We start from the raw sequence: 22018 nt of genomic DNA on the forward strand, positions 1-22018 counted from the left end.
GAAAGCAGGAATTTTCAGCAGTGCTTCACCTGAGGCCCACTGAAGATGTTACCTAAGAGGGTGACTAAACTTCTGGAAATGAACCTTCAAGCTCAGCGAGCAAACCTACATCCAAAACCGCAACCCCAGCTACAAATCTTCTCAAAACTCACTAAGTGATGTTATGGTTTATCTCTGGAGCAGGAAGGAATGAGGCCTCTCAGTCCAGAGGAAGGGAAACTAATACAGTGCCACAAGGATCCCGTTAGAGTATGGCCCTTTTTAAAGAAATCTGGAAGTGCTTTCACACTCAAACAAATGGCTTTTCCCATCACTTGGGCCAATTTTCATCTATTAACCATCACCAGTGAAGTACCTGCAATAATCAATTGGTTAATTTACATGCAAAGCCTATTAAAGGCAATAGAATTCTGCCCTTCCGTTTTACTCTTTTTACCCAGAAGTGCTCTTGCACACAACGAAATGGTTTTCTCATCACCAAATAACCCTTGGTGTTTTTTTTACTATCCAGGCCCAGAGATAGGGAAACTACTATTGCATCCAAGAATTCTAGAGTTCAGCCTTTTTTTTAATATCCAGAAGTATTCTTACACAAAGCTGAACCAATTTTATTCTATCAACAAATCACTAAGTTTTTTTTCTATCCATTATCCACTAGCTGTAAATCACCTGTATTTCCAGTTGAATAATTTACACTAAAACCCCTTTAAGGGCAATGCAAAACTTCAAATGTGAGGGAGAAGTAGGGAGATGGGAATGGGGTTAACTAAAATAGAGTTGGATGGAACCCAGCCTTCAAATGCAAGATCCAATGAGCATCACTGACTCCAAAACAGTTCCGAAGCTGTTCTGTTTGAGTTTTAGCCTGACTTGCATCTTTAACTCTGGGGTGGAAATAATAGGATGGTGAAGCTGGGCAGAAATTAATGCCTTCACTCCAACGAGTCAACTCATTCAATAAAACGTATTTGCCATGTTTTAGTTTCAGTTGCAGTCATATTTTCTATTCTCCGCTCACTATTTGCACCCACGCTGATAGTTTACCAGTCGGGTAGCTTGGATCTGAAGAAAGGTCACTGGGCCTGAAATGTTAACGCTGCTTTGTCCCCACAGATGCTAGGTAAAAATAAGGACTGCAGATGCTGGAAACCAGAGTCTAGATTAGAATGGTGCTGGAAAAGCACAGCAGTTCAGGCAGCATCCGAGGAGCAGTAAAATCGACGTTTCGGGCAAAAGCTTTTTATCAGGATGAAGGCCTTTTGCCCGAAACGTCGATTTTACTGCTCCTCAGATGCTGCCTGAACTGCGGTGCTTTTCCAGCACCACTCTAATCTAGACTCCACAGATGCTGCCAGACCTGTTAAGTTCTCCCAGTGATTTCTGTTTTGATTTTGATTTCTGCATCCACAGTTTTTGTTTTTTTTTGTTCTGGCAGTTCATGTGTTATATTTAGTGTATAACTAGAATTGCTTTTTTGGCAAGGCACTTTGAGTCTTCAAGGTTGGCTTATACATTATGAATCTCAGTATCTGAACCACCAAAACTGAAGAATGGGACCTTACCTTATTATCTTGTTTGAAGAACAGTGCCTCAGACAATACACAAATCCTCTGGCATTGCATTGTAATGTTAAGTTAAATCTCATGTACTACTGTGTAGCTTGAGTCTGAAGGCTTTTGTTTCAGAGGAAAGACTGAATCCAAGTTTCTCCTATTTGGACTTCTTCCAGTTTTTGTCTAGTTTATGCTGATCTTTACGATATCAAATCTTACTTTCCAAACCCCTAATCTAATTTACCTCAATGTTTTGCTACTTTTTGCTTCTGTTCTCTGTCTCCATTAGTCTGACTTAGTCTAAACTTGATTTTAATTCAACTAGTTCACTGTGGTCATCTTCTGTCCTTCAGCACTGATGAAGCCCTTTCTAGTTTAGATTATTGATCTCCTTCACTCTGATTCCATTTGACTCTGATTCTGATTGTGTGTGCTCTAATCCAGAGTTACTTCTTCCATTCCATCCTGTTGCACACTGATCTTCATTGAGGTGGATTTCTTTCAGTGGATCCTTACTCAAAATGGTTCTCACCCTCCACCTCAGCATAACTGTTACATTGCTTCACTTGATCCGAGCAAGTCAATCCTTGACCCAATCCCAAAACCCCAATGTCACTTTGTCTTCATTCTTGCTTGTTTTGTCTCTCAACTTAAAATGTCCCTGGATGAAAGTAGTCAACATTCTGTAGCTTTAGTCTGGAAAACAACTAAACAAATTGAATAAGAAGCAAAAGTGCTTTGCTAGTTTTCCATTTCTTTTCAATGGCAAAACTGGTGCCTCATCAATCTGAATGTCTAAAATAGTATTTGCACTAGGGCATGGAATGTATGTTTGTATAAATTGTATTTGGATAATTTTTCTGTTTTCTTTTAAAATATGATTTGACTTGGTTCAATATTTAGATGGTACTTAACATTGTAACCTCCTCTCCTTCCATTACAGGGACAGAATCCTGATACATTCATTACAACATTGCCAAAAAATGCTATGCTTGGAGCCCAGTCATGCCTGGTTAAGGATATCCACACAATGAGCTGAGGTAACAATAGCACATTGGAATCTCGGGCTTGTGTCCGATTAAAGGTTGAATTCTTTCGGCATTCATTGCAACCAGTTTAAGCAGGATTATTTTCTGTTTAGCTTCAAAGAACTGACACTTGGACATGTTTAGATGGAAGTGTTTGAGGATGACCATATTGTAAAGGCAGATTTACCTTTCAGATCAGGAAGAGGTTCAGCTGTTTAATAGTTCACATGATCCCTCAGTCTGTTAAAGCTGCCAAATTATTTCCCAGTCTGTTCCAAGAAACGCCAACTCAAGAAGGAGCAGCAGGATATGGAAAGATTAGAATTGAAAGTAAATGCATGTATGTATAATACACAAAACTAAATATACACGCATGTATATCTATATATATCTTCAGATTCCTTTGCTTTGCCCATTACGTGCTTGTCATGATGAGAACTGTCAGTTCGTGTTGGTGGTGTGCAGTCGGGCTGAAGATTTCCTACTGACTGTAAACAAGTCTTTCGCCAGCCATTGCTTGTCAGGAAGAGTCAAACCAGTCACTGATCCTAATTCTAACACTGTTGCTGCAGCATTCCGATTTTTAATCCCTGCATGACTTGTCAGATTTAATACGAGCTAAAAAGATAAAATTATAAGCATACTAATAATGAGGGTGTCGCAGGCGGTCAGGCTATGGCTTTGCCAAGTGCTGCCTCAAATTGATTAATCTGATGCTTGAGTGACTAACACTGGCCTCTCAACTGCTGTCATGTAACCATCCAAATGTGATATTCACCAAGGAGATCTTTGGATTGTTTCTTCGCTTTGTTTTTCAGTCTTTGTTTGCAGTGGAAAATGCATGTTGCATTGTGCCGTACATGACACTGGCTTAAAACCTTCCAAACTTTCTAAGCCCCACAACATTTGGACAGAGCTTATTCAAGCTACAGCGATTTACAAAACATTTTTACGACTTCTCTGCCCAATTAAGCTGAAGAGATGTCCATGCTATGCAAAAAAAAATAGTTTCCTGTCTCAGAAATCCTTAATCTTCTCAACAGATGATTGCTGATTTCCCTTTCTCAGCAGAAAAAGTATGGAACAAGAAATTAGTGTTAGCTCAGATTGAAGTGAGTTGTACATTTAAAGATCAAATAATTGAAAACAATAAAGAACAACTCCAATATCCCTTATTTTCCTCAATAATTTTAATTAGCTATAAGTGCTAAGAACATCATCAGAGGCAATGGCAGGGATGAGTTAATGTGCCAATGTGAATTAGAGTGTACGGTTGAAATGATAAGATTGTTGAAGCAGCTCAAGTTAATGACTGTACTTTTACTGAGGTCAAACTGGCTTCATTGCAGCTTTGGGTTCAATAACGCCTGAATTGTTTTTTCCCAATGAGGTCATCAGCTCGCAACTTTACCACAAAAAAGGGGGAGAAAAATGAAACATAAACCAGAAAATTAATTATAAATAATGTGATGCAAATGGTAACAGAGGCAATTTTCCTTTTAAAGATTCAGACAGCTTGCTAAACCCAAGTTTCTCATCATGGAAGATTTGATGGATTTGCGTGTGGAGGGAATTTCCTGAAATGCAGGCCAGCCCAGAGAGGGAAGCAGTTACAGGCTGTTGAGTTTGAATTTCCAACCTTTGCAATTTGCACACTGTTCCTTTCCCTCTGAGTCTGATGTATTCTGTCTCACTGGCTGCCTCAGGAAGGAGTGGAGACTCCAAAAGCTTGTGGTTTCAAATAAACCTGTTGGACTGTGACCCAGTGTCGTGTGAGTTTTGACTCTGCTGGAAATAGAATGGACGTCCACTTACAGCTTCCCCCAATATTTTTTTAAGAGTCTCTTGCAGTACTTCCAACCTGATGAAAGTATAGGCCTGGGAAATAACTCAATCAGAAGCCAAAGAAGTGCAGATGCTGTAAATCACAAACAAAAACAGAAATTGCTGGAAAAGCTCAGCAGGTCTGGCAGCATCTGTGGAGAGAAAGAAGAGTTAACATTTCAGGTCGAGTGACCCTTCCTCAGTCCTGAAACATTAAATCTGATTTCTCTCCCTTGAAAGTAACTCAGCAAGCTTATGCACTCTTAAGATAGTGCAGTTGCTGGAAATCTGAAATAAACACACAGAAAATGCTGGAGAAACTCAGCAGGTCTGGCAGCATCTGTAGGGAGAGAAACAGAGTTAGTATTTCTGGTCTGGGCAAAATTTTCTTCAGTTCTAGACTTGAAACATTACTTCTATTTTTGTCTCTCAACAGACACTGCCAGACCTGCTGAGTTTCTCCAGTATTCACTGTGTGTTTTTTATCAGTCCTCTGCTCAGATGGTGAAATAAACAGACACCTGTGATCATATTTCAGTGATATCCTTCTTCCATTGTCATCAATTTTGTCTTCACCTGTCTGGGCTCAAATTTCTGAAATTCATTTCCTCCTTTAAGATGTTTCTCAAGTTCTAACCCTTTCCTTAAGGTCTTGGTCACCAGACTTTACATTTGTATCTTTTTAAGTTTTTATTTCTCCCACATTTGACATTGGTATGTTTTACTACCCAAGAGATTTTATGTAAATGCAGATTTATGTTGCTGCCCGATATCAATTGCAATCAGGCAGAGCACATAAGGTAACTGATTGATCCTGCCAGTTTTCTGCTCCCAGCAAAGTTAAAGTTATAGCAAGTTTTTGTTTTTTTATGTGGTTATCTTTGGAAACGTCAGCATTTATCCCCTATCTCTAATTGTCCTTGAGCTGAGAGCCTTGTTTGGCCATTTCAGAGGGCAGTTTAGAGATAACCACATTAGGTCTGAAGGCACATATAGACCAGACCAAGTAAGAGTGGCAAATTTTCTAAAACAGGAGGTAATGTAAATCAGGGGATAAACTCTCTGCTGGTTGGAGCCACACCTCGTACAAAGGAAGATGGTTGTGGTTGTGGTTGTGGCTGTGTCAACTCAGCTCCAGGACATCTCTGCAGGAGTTCCTCAGGGTAGTGTCCTCGGCCCAATCATCTTCAGCTGCTTCATCAATTACCTTTTCTCAACCAAAATATCAAAAGTGTGGATGTTCACCGATGATTGCAGCACCATTCGCAACTCCTCAGATACTGAAGCAGTCCATGCTCAAACACATAAAGAATTTGGACAATATCCAGACTTGGGCTGAAAAGTATCAAGTAACATTTGTGCCAGACAATTACCGGGCAAAGACCATTTTGACAAAAGACGATCTAACCATCACCCTTTGACATTCGCTGGTATCACCAACATTGAGTTCCTGACTATCAACAGCATGGGGGTTTCCATTGACCAGAAACAAAACTGAACCAACCAGCCAAATACAGTGGTGACAACTGCAGATCAGAGGTTAGGAATACTACAGTGAGTAAGTCACCCCCCCCCCCCCCCCCCCCCTCCACCCCGACTCCTTAAAGCCTGTCCACCATATACAAGATACAGGCCAGGAGGCTGCTGAATGGACCTCTCTAACTTCAAATAATGGTGATCTTGTTAATGTTGATCTTTCTTTGCTTACCTCCTGTGCAGCCTTAATCTTGTTAGCCTCGCTCTGCCTTCGCACCTGATGATCTGTAAGTCTTTACTTACTGTGATCTGCCAGTATTGCTGGCAAACAAAGCTTCTCTCTATGCTTAGGTACAAGTTATTACAATAAATAAATAAAATCAAATTCAGTCTCTCAATTTTGAGAAGATTTTGAGAAGACCCCATCTACCACCCCCTGAGAAAATGAACCGGAAGTGACTTCACCACAGGAAATAACATCAGCACAGGAAATGACATCACCAACCCAAAGAAACCCAAACATATAATTAGAAAGCAGGAATTTTCAGCATTGCTTCGCATGAGGTGCACTGAATATGTTACCTAGAAAGGTAACAAAACATCTGGAAATGAATCTTTTAGCTTATCGAGCAAACCTACATCAGTCTCTCAATCCTGTCATTCAATAGGATTATGGCTGATTGAATATTTTTCATGTCCGCTTTCTAGCCCTTTCCCCAGAACCTTTGATTCTCTGACTGATCAATAACCTATCTTTCTCAGCCTTAAATGTACACAAGGACTCTACCCCCACAGCTCTCTGTGGCAAGGAGTTCCAAAGACTCTCAACCCTCGGAGAAGATATTCCTCCTCATCTCAATCTTCAACACCCTTTAATTCTGAGACTAACTCAGGTCATAGACTGTCCCACGAGGGGCTACCTCTTTTTAGAATTTACCCTTAGAGTCAAGCCCCTTAGAGTGCTGTATGCTTCAATGAGATCACCTTTCATTCTTCTAAATTCCAATGAGTACAGTTCCAGCCCATTTTGCCTTTGCTTATAAGGCAATCCCTCCACACCAGGCTCATCCTAGTGAACCTTCTCTGAACAGCTGCCAATGAAATTGTTTATTTTCTTAAATAAGGAGAACAAAACTGCTCACAGTCCTCCAGATGTGGTCTCACCAGCACCTTGTACAATTGCAGTAAGACTTTCCTACTCTTATACTCCAACTACTTTGAAACAAAGACCAACATTCCATTGGCCTTCCTTATTACCTGCTGTACCTGTGTGCTTACTCTCTGTGTTTTGTGCATAAGTTCCCCCAAGATCTAGTATGTTGCAGGTTTCTGCAATTTTTTTTCTCTGTGTGTAAATAATACTTTGTCCTTTTGTTTTCCATTCCAAAATGAACAGTTTCACAGTTTTTGGCATTATACTCCATTTGTCAAGTTCTTACCCATTTACTTAAGTATCACTCAGTAAACTGTTTGTATTGTTCTCACTAACTTCCTTTCTGCCTATTTCTGTCTGCAAATTTGGCTACAGTACATTCACTTCCTTCCTTTAAGTCATTAACAACTGTTGTAAACAGCTGTGGTCCAAGCACTGATCCCTGTGGAACCCCATTGGCTACTGTTTGCCAAGTTGAGAAAGAACTCCTTTCGCAAAAATAGAAATTGCTGAAAAATCTCAGCAGGTCGGGCAGCATCTATGAAGAGAAATCGGAGTTAACATTTCAGATCCATTGACCCTCGAAGGACTGGACCTGAAATGCTAACTCTGATTTCTTTCCACAGATGCTGCCAGACCTTCTGAAACTTTCCAGAAATTTCTGTTTCTTTTTCAGATTGCCAGCATCCACAATTATTTCATTCTTTTTGTCTTAATAAGCCCTTACCACCCCCCCCCCCCCCCCACCCCTTTCTGTTTCCAGGGCATTAGCCAAATTTCTATCGTAACTAATGTACTTCCTCCAGTACTGCGAGCTCGAGATAGTATATTGGCATGGATGGATAATTGGCGAATGGCCAGGAACCAGCAAGGCAGGCAGTACAGCATCTCCAGTCATTAGAAATCTTCTACTGACATCAGGATTACATGAAAATTTTTCTCATAACCTTTCCTTCAATACCACTCTGATTACAAATTGCAAAGCAATACATAATAGTCCTAGAATCGTTGAAGAAAGGATTGCGAAGATGATTCAGGAGAAGAGTGACAGTAATAGGGTGATTGTTATGGGAGACTTTAACTTTCCTGATATTGATTGGGAAAGCTATAGCTCAAGTTCGTTAGATGGGTCAGTGTTTGTGCAATGTGTGCAGGAGAGTTTCCTGACACAATATGTAGATAAGCCAACAAGAGGTGAGGCCATACTGGATTTGGTTCTGGGTAACGAACCAGGCCAGGTATTAGAACTAGAGGTAGGTGAGCACTTTGGGGACAGTGACCACAATTCGGTGATTTTTACTCTAGTGATGGAGAGGGATAAGTGTGTACTACAGGGCAAGAGTTATAGCTGGGGGCAGGGAAATTATGATGCGTTGAGGCATGACTTAGGATGTGTGGATTGGAAAAGTAGATTCCAAGGCAAGAGCGTAATTGATATGTGGAACTTGTTCAAGGAGCAACTATTGAGTGTCGTTGATAAGTACGTACCTATCAGGCAGGGAGGAAAGGGTCGTGTGAGGGAGCCGTGGTTTAATAAGGAGTTGGAATCCCTTGTTAAATGGAAGAGGGCGGCCTTTGTAAAGATGAGGCGTGAAGGTTCAATAGGGGCGATTGAGAGTTATAAGGTAGCCCGGAAGGACCTGAAGAGAGAGCTAAGAGCAGCAAGGAGGGGACATGAAAGGTGCTTAGTTGGTAGGATTAGGGAAAACCCTAAGGCTTTCTATAGGTATGTTAGGAATAAAAGAATGACTAGGGAAGGAATAGGTCCAATCAAGGATAGTAATGGGAAGTTGCGTGTGGAGGCTGAAGAGATTGGGGAGGCGCTGAATGAATACTTTTCGTCAGTATTCACTCAGGAACAGGACATTGTTGTCGATATGAATACTGAGGCACGAATAAGTAGAATGGATGGCTTTGAGATATGTAGAGAAGAGGTGTTGGAAATTCTGGCAAGGGTGAAAATAGATAAGTCCCCTGGGCCTGATGGCATTTATCCCAGGATTCTCTGGGAAGCAAGGGAGGAGATTGCAGAGCCATTGGCCTTGATTTTTGTGTCCTCTTTGTCGACAGGAGTAGTGCCAGAGGACTGGAGGCTAGCAAACGTGGTTCCCTTGTTCAAGAAGGGGAGTAGGGATAATCCTAGTAACTATAGGCCAGTGAGTCTCACTTCTGTTGTGGGCAAAGTCTTAGAGAGAATTGTAAGGGATAGGATTTATGCACATCTGGATAAGAATGATGTGATCAAGGATAGTCAGCATGGTTTTGTGAAGGGCAGGTCGTGCCTCACAAACCTTATTGAATTCTTTGAGAAGGTGACTAAGGAGGTAGATGAGGGGAAAGCGGTAGATGTGGTATATATGGATTTTAGTAAGGCGTTTGATAAGGTCCCCCATGGTAGGCTACTGCAGAAAATACAGAGATATGGCATTGAGGGTGAGTTGGAGGTTTGGATTAGGAATTGGCTCTCTGGAAGAAGACAGAGGGTAGTAGTTGATGGCAAAGGTTCATCTTGGAGTGCCGTCACTAGCGGTGTTCCGCAAGGATCTGTTTTGGGACCATTGCTGTTTGTCATTTTTATAAATGACCTGGAGGAAGGGTTAGAAGGTTGGGTGAGCAAGTTTGCGGATGATACGAAAGTCGGAGGAGTTGTAGACAGTGAGGAAGGATATGGCAGGTTACAGCGGGATATAGAGAAGCTGCAGAGCTGGGCAGAAAGGTGGCAAATGGAGTTCAATGTAGCTAAGTGTGAAGTGATTCACTTTGGTAAGAGTAATAAAAAGATAGATTACTGTGCTAATGGTAGACTACTTGGTAGTGTGGAAGAGCAGAGGGATCTTGGTGTCCATGTACACAGATCTCTGAAAGTTGCCACCCAGGTAAATAGTGCAGTGAAGAAGGCATATGGCGTACTGGCTTTTATTGGTAGAGGAATTGAGTTCCGGAGTCCTGAGGTCATGCTGCAGTTGTATAAGACTCTGGTGCGGCCGCATCTGGAATATTGTGTGCAGTTTTGGTCGCCATACTATAGGAAGGATGTGGAGGCACTGGAACGGGTGCAGAGGAAGTTTACCAGGATGTTGCCTGGTATGGTAGGAAAATCCTATGAGGAAAGGCTGAGGCACTTGGGGTTGTTTTCATTGGAGAAAAGAAGGTTTAGGGGTGATTTGATAGAGGTGTACAAGATGATTAGGGGGTTAGATAGGGTTGACAGTGAGAACCTTTTTCCACGTATGGAGTCAGCTATTACAAGGGTGCATAGCTTTAAATTAAGGGGGGGTAGATATAGGACTGATGTTAGGGGTAGGTTCTTCACTCAGCGAGTCGTAAGTTCATGGAATGCCCTGCCAGTAGCAGTAGTGGACTCTCCCTCTTTATGGGTATTTAAGCGGGCATTGGATAGGTATATGGAGGATAGTGGGTTAGTGTAGGTTAGGTGGGCTTTGATCGGTGCAACATCGAGGGCTGAAGGGCCTGTACTGCGCTGTATTCTTCTATGTTCTATGTTCTATGTTCTATCTGTACTTTATGGCTTTATTCACACAGTGCATAATCTGTGTCCTGCTCTCACTGGGGCCGTTTAACCAATCTTTTGAAAAGCTTACTCCTTGTTTATCGGGAAATTTAGCTTCTCTCTAAGACAGAGAGAGAGAGAGAGAAAGAGAGGGAGAGAGTTGAATGGGAAAGTTTTCTAATGAATACTGTGAACAGTTTTGGGCCCCTTATCTAAGGCAAAATATAATGGCATTGGAGGCAGTCCAGAGAACCTTCATTCGGTTAATGACAGGTATGGAGAGTCAGTCTGATGAGGAGAGTTTGAGTAGATTGGACCTGTACTCATTGGAACATAGAAAAATGAAAAGTAACTTTATTGAAAAGTATAAAATTCTGAGGAGACTTGGCAGAGTAGATGCCATGAGATTGTTTCCACTTGTGGGAGAGTCTAAGAGCAGAGATTAAAATTTCCAACCAAGTGGTCACACATTTAAGACAGTCATAAAGAGGAATTTCTTCTCTTAGATGGCAGTGAATCTATGGATTATTTACCACAGAGGGCGATTGAGGCTGGATCTTTAAGCAAATATGCTGATTTTTAATCAGTAACTAAATCAGGGGGTATGGATGTAATGATTGTCGCGAAGTCAGCCAGGTGAATCACGTAGAATATGAGCTCCCTGATTGGGGCTGTTAATCTAGTCCAATCAGGGAGCCCTGGCTGACAGATATAATCCAGAGAGTCAGAGGCTCTGTTCACTCTGAGAGCTGGCTCTGAGGGAGCTGGATCAGTGTCAAGGATTCTCCATCTGTAAATAAAGGGTGACTTAGTGACAGGATACCGGCCTCTGCCAATGAGGAAATGGGCAGAAAAGTAGAGTTGAGGAATATAAGGTTAGCTATGATCTTATTGAATGGCAGAGAAGACTTGATGCACTGGATGGCTCCATTGAATTATAATGTAATCACGTATAGATGTCAGGACTTTGATGTATCAGTAATGCTTACCATGGAAACCATTACTGTAGTAGACATGGTTCCGTTAGTAGCACTGTCAGCAAAGATTTGGGTTCAACTATTAATCTAAGACTTGGATGAAAGACATTCAACCACAGTAATGAGGAAATACTGTAATGTCGGAAGGGCTGATTTTTGTAAGCCGATTCCCTTTTTGCTTGCTTGGCTGGATGCAACAGATTCCATTACACTATTTTGAAGAAAAGTAAAAACAGTTATTACTGGTGTACTGGTTCAATTACCATTAAGATTACGTGGGTATTATCGAATTGCTGCGTGCAAATTAGTTGCCATATTTCATATATTGCACCGAAGCGTTCCAAAGAAGTCACGTCAGACTCAAAATGTTAACTCTGTTTCTCTCTTGACAAATGATATCAGACCTGCTGAGTTTCTCCAGCCCTTTCTGTGTTTGTAACAGCAAGTCCTTAATTAGTAGTAAAGTGTTTTTAGATGTCTGGTAGTTGAAGTGATAAATAAATGCCAGCCTTTCTTTCTTTATACTTCCTTGACTTACTTCTGACATCAGTTAAACGTATTCTAAGGAAGATGAAAATGGAATATAAACAGGAAGTACTGGAAAAGCTCAGCAGCTCAGGCAGCATCTTTGGAGAGGAAAACAGTGTTGACATTTTGAGTCCAATATGACTCCATTGGGCAATTGGAACGAGCTGAGTGAACACCATGGTCAGCATGAACCAGTTTGGGCCAAAGGGCCGATTTCCACGCTGCATTACTCTACGACTGTCCTTTGGAATAGATGAAAATGTAACATGTTCGAGGTGAGCTACACTGGGTGATCACTTTTTGCCCTATCATATCTGTAACAAACCAAATTGTTTTTCTGCCCTCTCACGCGAGAATGGTTTAATTGTGAGGACGTCCAGAGCAGAGGTGAAATAATTCAGAAATGAGGACGTATAGAGAAAGAGATAGACAGCCTCAAGTTAGCATGGTAGCACAAATAACAAAAATGGTTGAGAGGATACATGTCTCAGTGGGTTAGTAAACAAACCTATCACAAATAGGAAATGGATCTAATTGTGGCCCAGGCTATCAAGATAAATGTCTCCTGTCTCAGCTGGCTATAAGCATCCAAGTTAAATCTCGTTTGGGCAGTCTCAATTGAGTTCTTAGTCCATAACACAGAAATGCACATGATTTGATGCAAATTGGCATAGAATTAACAGTCTCTCTGCAGGGAGGCCTCAACAAAGCCCAGTATATCAAATGGGAATGGCACACTGATTCACTGGGAGGTGCTCCTCTAAGGCTGAAGTTGAAACATACTGCTAACTAACAGAATGGGAATGATTGCTTAAATGCTTGTTTAATACAAACCATAAAAATAAATGTTCCATTCTTAACATGGACATTCCTCATTTGCATGTGGCATACAAAAACAAAGATGTTAAATTAGATTCCTGAGAATTTGTAGTAATTAAGGACAGTCACAATCAATGAGCAGTTGCTGATAAATTAACATTAGCTTCAGTTTTTGGATCATGATGGTGGGTTGATAGTTTGCCTGGTGTGTTTTTGGGCAAAGTTAGATTCCCAATGTAAAATCTTCGGTCAGAACGCTGCCTCTTGGAAACCCTTCAAAAGGATCCTCATTGTGAAACTCATTGCATACTCTCGCAATACACTTCTTCCTTACAAAGTAAGCTTCTCTTTGAGATGCAAAACCTTCCCCTTATTAGCAGTTTTTCTAATTAGCAAGTTGCCCTGTTGGGTTTCACTGTAATAAGATTGTCTTTCTTGCTAGCAAGTCATTCTTCTTATTAGCGAGTTGTTTCCCTCTAAGAAAGAGCTGTTCTTTTTGACAATTGCAATGCCAAAGAAGCACAATTTGCTCTCTGACATTCATTATAAATTGTCACAGAGCTCCAAAGCAATTGCAAAAGTCACTACCAGCCAGGTACTGAAATTTTAAATTGCTTTTGGAGCTTTGGGAATGGCGTCCAGAATTGGGAAGGATGCCAACTCTTATCTCTGCAGTGAGAGATGTTCACTGAAGAACAGGCCTCCTCCTGGCACTATCTCCTAATATGGCTGGTCTCCAACCAGCTGCCAAGAATTGATGCAATGAGACGTTTTTTAAAGGAGGGAGGATCAGTCCCAAAGTGGGCAGCCAGGAGATTCTGAAGAGTGTGAGGCCTGACTGATTTTAGTGTGTTTCCATATTTAGAAGTATAGAATCCCTGCAGTGTGGAAACAGGCCATTAGGCCAAACATGTCCACACCAACCTTCTGAAGAGTAACCCACCCAGATCCATTCCCTTACATTTATTCCTGAAAACCATAGGCAATTTAACATGGCCAATTCACCTAACTTACACATTTATGGATCGTGGGAGGAAACCCACACAGACATGAGGAGAATGTGCAAACTCCACACAGACAGTTGCCTGAGACTGGAATTGTATTCAAATCCCTGGCACTGTGAGGCAGCAGTGTTAACCACTGAACCACTGTGCTGCCCTAAGTTCTTATCCAGGTCCACTCCCCTGCCTTTTCCAGACAGCCTTGTGTTGTTGTATTAGCTCAGAATGTTGTCCAATCTCTTCTGAAAAGCACAATTGACCATGTCTGCATTAGACTGTCAGGTAATGCCTCTCTGATTCATAGATTCCCTACTGTGTGTAAACAGGCTATTTGGCCCAATAAGTCCATATCAACTCTCCAAAAAGCATTCCACAGAGACTCAGGTCCCCCTACCCTATATTTCTCATAACTTATCCACCTAACCTGCACATGACTGAACATTATGGGTAATCTACCATGGCCAATCCACATAACCTGCATATCTTTGGATTGTGGGAGGAAACCAGAGCACCTGGAGGGCACCCACGCAGACATGGGGAGAATGTGTAAACTCCACACGGACAGTCACCTGAGGCTGGAGTCAAACCCGGGTCCCTGGCGTTGTGAGGCAGCAGTGCTAACCACTGAGCCACCATGCCTCCCTATGTTTGAAATCAGTCTTCTCCTTGAAGTCAGCGGCAATCAATTTGTGAGTGTGAAAACTCTGGAAGGGGCTTATCCTTTGCTGAGGATCTAAAAGAATAGTCCCTAATATCAGAAGGTGAGGGCAGTAGACATTTCCTAAACAGATACTGATAGGCTGGAGGCTTCCATTCCTTAACCGATGTGGGGAGAAGGAGATCATGGTTAAGGGTGTTGAAAGAATCCTTTGGAAGAATGGAAAATATTACTTGTCTTGACCATCCAACCAGATCACAAAGGCATCTCTGGCATGTTTGATTCATCATTAAATGTATGACAAAGGGCCAATGACAGAAGTCATATGATACCTGTTTATAGTAGAACAGGTTTATTTGAAATCACAAGCTTTTGGAGTGCTGCTCCTTCACCTGGTGAAGGAGCAAAGCTCTGAAAGTTTGTGGTTTTGAATAAATGTGTTGGATTATAACCTGGTGTCGTGTGACTTCTGACTTTGTCCGGCCCAGTTCAATACCAGCACCTCCGCATCAAAGGGCGAATGGGCACCACTGAATTATGTTTGACAGTGGAGAGATAAATCTGCCACGTATAATCGTAGTATAAAATAAACTGTCCCCGTTATGGGCTGAGAATGTTTCTATCACAGGTATCAAGCTGTCACATGTGCAGTTTCAAGCAAAGTGATCTTAAAATCAAAAAGGAAACCAACCAGTTCTCATACAATGGGGTACCCCCTTATGAAATAACTGGATGTTAAATTGATCCAAGGAGACATATTAAAAGAAAACCAGTCTGACCTGTGATTCACCTGAGGTTGTCTACCACCGGAGAATACACTAAATACACGTTGTGGACTCAAAAGGAAACAATGGTTTAACACAGCTACACTTTAATAGCATTCAGTAATGGCACAGATTTTGTTGTCAGCGGTGAAGGAACAGTGTTTGCTGTTCACCACCATGGCAGCTACCTGCAGAGTTTTTGTAGGATTCTCAGGGTAGCTTCTAATCTGATGCACCCGGTATGATGCCCCCCTACCGGGTATCGCTAGGAGAAGAAACAGCAAACAATCAGATTGAAGACACTGAGACATGGAGAGCCCAAACGAGGAATTAGAAAGTAGGAAACATAAAGTTGATTTAAATGAAGGTTGGAAGTACAGACCTTAAAGAAACATGCAGAAAACAAGTAAACTAGATATTTTAAATAAAAATTTGCCAGCGCTAAATTTCTTCTGATGGAATGCAATCCAACATTTGTAAAGTAAACTTTTCAAGGCTGGAGATATTTTGTGTCAGTAATTAACAACTATCATTAAATCATGATCACTTTATCATAAATGCACCAGCTGTAACTTTTTCAACCACTTTTACTGGACAAGCTAGTGGGCAACTATTCCAAGATCATTGCATTGCATTCAGTCCATCGTCAAATCTATCCCTGAGCACTGCCAATCTTACAGTGAAATCTCTGATACCAGCTTACAGATTTCCATTTTTTTCTGTGCGTATGTCAACGCCAAAAGTGGCTATCTAAAAACAAAACCCTACAACTCAAACCCTCCAACCCTGGCAGCATACTTCAATTCTATTATAATCCTGGCTTGTGTCTTGAAAATTTTGTATCAACTTTGAGGAGTCAGCAGGAGTAACTGTGGAATTTTCTATCTCTGATCTGCTTTTTTTATCCATAGTATTCATACGGTGCACTTCAGTTTCTGGTCAATGATAGTCCTCAGGGCATTCAGTAATGGTATTCCTATTCAATGTAACAGACAGATCCTCTCTTCTTGGAGATGGTCATCACCTGACACTTGTGTGGTGCAAACATTTCTTGCCACAAACATTTCTTGCTTACGCTTAGATGTTGCCCTGGTCTAAATGTTAAGTGATACAACTGACGGCAATTATGTTACTTTCCAAGCAATCTGGTGATCACATCAAAGACCGTTAGCCTTTTGCCATTAGCCACACAGTGGATGTTATCAATCTAGACTTCTAAATAGTCTTTGATAAGGTGCCTCATGGGAGGCTGCTGAGTAAGGTGAGGGCCCATGGTGTTCAAGGTGAGCTACTGGCATGGATTGAGGATTGGCTGTCTGACAGAAGGCAGAGAGTTGTGATAAAAGGTTCTTTTTCGGATTGGCAGCTGGTGACAAGTGGCGTCCTGCAGGGTTCAGTGTTGGGGCTGCAACTGTTCACTTTATATATTAATGATCTGGATGAAGGGACTGGGGGCATTCTGGTGAAGTTCATCGATGATACAAAGTTAGGCAGACAGGCTGGTAGTTCTGAGGAGATGGGGAGGCTGCAGAAAGACTTAAACAGTTTAGGAGAGTGGTCCAGGAAAAGGCTGATGAAATTCAACATGAGCAAGTGTGAGATCTTGCACTTTGGAAAAAAGAATACAGGCATGGACTATTTTCTAAACGGTGAGAAAATTCATAAAGCCAAAGTACAAAGGGATCTGAGAGTGCTAGTCTGGATTTTCTAAAGGTTAATTTGCAGGTTGAGTCTGTTGTTAAGAAAGTAAATGTAATGACGTCATTTATCTCAAGAGAGTTGGAACATAAAAGCAGTGATATTCAACTGAAACTTTATAAAGCTCTAGTTAGGTCCCATTTAGAATCCTGTGTCCAACTTTGGGCCCCACACCTCAGGAAGGACATACTGGCACTGGAGGTATCCAGCAAAGAATTACACAGATGATCCCTGGAATGGTATACAATGAACGACTGAGGATCTTGGGATTGTGATCATTAGAGTTTAGAAGGTTGAGGGGAGATCTAATAGAAATTTACAAGATAATGCATGGCTTAGAAAGGGTGGGCACTGGGAATTTGTTTCTGTTAGGCGGGGAGACTAGGATTTGTGGTCACAGCCTTAGAATTAGAGGGGTTCAATTTAGAATGGAAATGAGATATTTCTTCAGCCAGAGAGTAGTGGGCCTATGGAAGTCATTGCCATGGAGCACAATGGAGGCTGGGATGTTAAATGTCTTCAAGCAGAGATTGGTAAATTCTTGATCTTGCAATGAATTAAGGGCTACAGGGAGAATGCGGGTAAGTGGAGTTGAAATGCCCATCAGCCATGATTGAATGGTGGAGTGGACTTGATGGGCTGAATAGCCTAACTTCCACTCCTATGTCTTATGGTCTTAGTCAGGATGCTATTGTGCTCTCTGTTGGGGTCTGTGATAAATCAGTCATGTTTCAAAACTGCTATCAGCTTCTCCCAAATTCATTACTTTTGATCCTACTTTTATAGAAAAATTATGGAAGAAAAACACAGCAACTTGGGACCAAGGGGGTAGCTCTTTTAGTGTACGTTGGAAAACGATGGCCTCCTTCTCTGCTTTTATGACTTCCTCTTTTGCCTTCTTTCCTTCCCCTCTCCTGGTCTTTCCTTACCTCTCTCTGGAGTTGGCTAAATAACTTCCTTTTTTCTCATTCCATGTTGGAAGATCTCAGATATAACCACTCACTTAGAAAGACAAGTTTAACAGGTATCTGGGAACACTGCCACTTCACAGAAGCGATTTACAAGAATGGTTCCAGGATGAGAATTTTCAATCCTGAAGACGAATTGAAGAGGTTGGGACTATTCTTGTCGGAGGCAATAAGGCTGAGAGGAAATTTCATAGAGACCTTCAAAGTCATGGGTACTGGATAGAGCAGATAGGGAGAAGCTAATCCTGCGCATGAAAGAAGTAAAGATGAGAGATCCTAGATTTAAAGTGATGCACAAAGAAAGCAAGGGTAATGTGGAAGAAACTTTTTCTTCTTCCGGAAGTGAGTAGTTAGGGTATGGAATGCCGTACTTAGAAATGGGGTGGAGGTAGGTTCAGCTGAGTTACTCAAAATGCTATTAGATGACATTTGGATAGAAATAATGTACAAGGGAATGGAGAAAAGGCAGCTGACTGACATTCGAGGGTGTCACGATGGCTCAGTGGTGAGCACTGCTGTCTCACAGCACCAGGCACATAGGTTCAATTCCAGCTTTGGGCTGTGTGGAGTTTGCATGTTCTCTTTGTGTCTGTTCGAGTTTCCTTTGGGTGCTGTAGTTTCCTCCCACAGTCCAAAGATATGCAGGTCAGATGGATTGTCCGTGCAAAATTTTCTTGCAGTGTCCAGGGAAGTGCAGGCTAGATGGGTCAGCCATTGGAAAGGTAGGGTTTCAGGGATAGGGTGGGTTTGGGTGGGATGCTCTTCGGAGGGTCAGTTTGGGTTAGGTGGGCTGAATGGCCCGCTTGCACCCCGTAGGGATTCTATGACTAGGTAACAATGCTCGTTTGAAGGGCTTATGCTGGCACGATGGGCTGAATGCCCTCCTTCTGTGCCACAATAGTGTGATTCAACAGTTCCAGCCAATCCCATCCTAGACCCTATACTGCTGTTTCTTCTTCATGACTGGGCCAAACCCTGGAACATCAAGAGTGATGTGGATGTACTTTTGGCATGTGAGCTGCTGTAATTGAAGAAGATTATCCCCACCATCACTTGCAAGGCAACTGAAGATAGACAATAAATACAGCCCGTGTTGATGTTACCCAGTAAATGTGTTTTTAAGGCACAACATTACTCTCAGTGATTGATGAAATGAGGAATTTAGGGTTGGTGCCAAATCATGGTAAAACTATATTCTTGGAAATAGAAGATCAGTGGGTCAGCTCCTTTAAATATATTTCAATCAGTTTAGAGTTGGCCTAGAAAGTAGCAGAACAGTCACTTCTGAGGAGGATCGTAGACATCTACAATACACAAAACATCCCTTCAGCCCATCCAGTCTTTCCTGGTCAGGAGCAAGTACCTCATCATAGTCACTTGCTTCACCTGATGAAGGAGCAGCGCTCTGAGGAACCTTGATTATCTGAATATCAATTATCTGAATATTGGATTATCCGAAGGAGATCTCGTTGTCCCAATAGAAACATTGCATCAAAGATGTGTTTCCAACACTGATTGCGCCTTTTGTTCCCAATTATTAAAAACGAACTTGGCTTACTGAAACGCTGCCGAGAACAGTCCTGGACATTAATGGGAACCCAGGCACTGTCTCCAAATGACTGACTGCCCACGCTTTCCTTGGAGTTCTACACAGATGTGTACCCTAAACCCTTCTTCGTGTGTGTGTGTGTGTGTGTGTATACGCTATTTGGAGACTCACCTCCCAAAGGCAGCAGCAGTCTGACTGTTGTGTCCAGTCAAGCTGTCCTGGGGGTGGGGATGGGGGGTGGGGGGGTGGAGAATGGGGGGTGGGGACGCGGGGGAGGGGAGAATGGGGGATGCAGGGTGGCGGGCTGCAGCACAGACGGTGCGCGGGAGTGGGGTGGTGTCAGACGGGGATGGGGAGGATGGAGTTGGGGGTTTGGAGAGGGGGTGGGGTGGACGGGGGGCTTGGACGGGTGCAGGGGTGGGGGCTCGGACAGGGGGTGGGCTGGATGGGGTTGGGGATCAGACGGGGAGGCAGGGTTGGAGGGGATTAGGGGTGGACTGGAGGCAGGAGTGGGAGGTGTCAGATGGGGGTGTGGTTTGACAGGTTTTGGGGGTCAGACAGGGGCAGGGGTTAAGGGTGTGCGCCGGAGGTTAGGACTCACGGGGAGTGGAGGCCGGGGGATCACGCGCGGTGTGCTGCTGCCAAGTCTCCTAAATGGGGAGCGGACTTAGCAAGTGCTCGTTGTGTCAACCCCGTTGACCGATTGGGGTGGGGGGGAGGCGGGAGGCTTCAGCAATGCTGCAGCTCCCTTACACACAAGAGTGTCTCTGCTCAGAAACAAATCCTGAGACAGAGAGAGGCCCAAGGCAGGCAGAGTGAGGAGAAAGGAACCTTCAGAAAACTCTGAGCCTCAGGGGAGAGGCATTGAATCAATTAACCAAATAATCAATTATCCGAACGAAATAGTGCCTGGCCATCTTGTTCGGATAATCAAGGTTCCTCTGTAAACCTGTTGGACTAGAACTTAGTGTCATGTGACTTCTGACTGGAATCATAGTCACATGATTTATTTCAGATGCAAAACTTTAGCTCTGTTTCTCTCTCCACAGATGCTGCCAAACCTGCTGAGTTTTGAAAGTGCTTTCTGTTTTTAGAACAGTTGTCTTTGGTTGTCCCTCTTGACTCTGTGCTTTAATGAGTCATCACACCAATTGCTGTGGACTTGCATGAATTGATTGTGACGAATATTTGTTGCAGTCACTCTCTCATAACGCTGACCAGCGTACCAGAATTCCTGCCTCAGCTTTCTCTAATACATGCCTGCCAATCAGTTAATATATTTTCTATGAGCATGTCCCCAATGCACACTCTGTGAAGTAGTCAAACAAAATGGCATGAGGGCAGGAAAGGAGGAGAAATATGACACATTCTGCTCCTGTCACTGCTGTGATCAATTTTTTGCTAAGTGTGTCTGGTGAAGGCAAGCTGGCCTGGCAAATTAACATGGCGACAGTTTAATAGGAGGACGTGGTAAAACGAAGCTGGTTTTTTTTCTCAAAATGAGCCGCTGACAGTGTTTTAATTTTCAAAGCAATCCACTGTCGTTAATTTCACCAGAGATACAGCATTCCATTAGTGTGAAACATTAACAGTTGAATAAGTTGTGCCAAGGGACACATCAACCTCGCAACAGCTCTGCTGAAGTTTACACAGTTGGCTTCCCTGAGATAGTGTTATTTTTTTTCCCCTCTCCTCTCAGAATACTTTGCATGATCTTCCTCCAATTTATGCTGCAGGCAATTTCTTAGCAGGTTCATATTTTCATGGCCGTAATATACGACAGTGATGTAGCTGTTTCCAATCTCTGCTTCAGTCTGCTTGTCTACAGCGTCAACCTGCGTTTGCCTCTTGGTTTTTTTTTAACAGTGTATGACATCTCAAGTTGCCAGATTTGAAGACAGGAGTCGAAACACTAACCCTGCTTTCTCTCCACAAGGTGCTGCCAGACCTGCTGAGTTTCTCCAGCAATTTCTAGTATTGCTTCAGATCTTCAGCATCCACAGTTCTTTGTTTTATATTTGGAGAGAAATCTTCTTTCCTTTCTGATGTGCGTGTTGCAGATATTTAGAGTGATAAGCATCTATACAACTGACAGATGTTAACTAATCATTGCAAGTTTATTAATTTAGTGTTATTTCAATAATAAATTGACAACTATGCTTAATATGAAACCTGGTTGATAGACCTTACTATTTAATACATGATAAAGTACTCAATTGATCTTCATGGTAACTGAAAATAGTAATTTGGTTTTATACTGTAACCATGGAGAAATGGGATTAGTGTGACAGGGCACCCCTCCAGCCTTGGCTGTAACAAGCTGCTCCCAGTCATTAAGATTAATGCTGCAATGCTTCGTAGAGAGTTTCAGAATGCCTTCAAAACATTTTCTGCGTCCTCCCATGGAACACTGGCAATTTGAGGGCTGAGACAACAGGCCCTGGCAGGGGACATTTGGAGCCAGGCAGACACAGTGGCCAGTCCATCAATGTTGATTCTGCAGAGCATTTC

This window comes from Chiloscyllium punctatum, chromosome 6 (assembly GCF_047496795.1).
Source record: "Chiloscyllium punctatum isolate Juve2018m chromosome 6, sChiPun1.3, whole genome shotgun sequence".
NCBI lineage: Eukaryota > Metazoa > Chordata > Chondrichthyes > Orectolobiformes > Hemiscylliidae > Chiloscyllium > Chiloscyllium punctatum.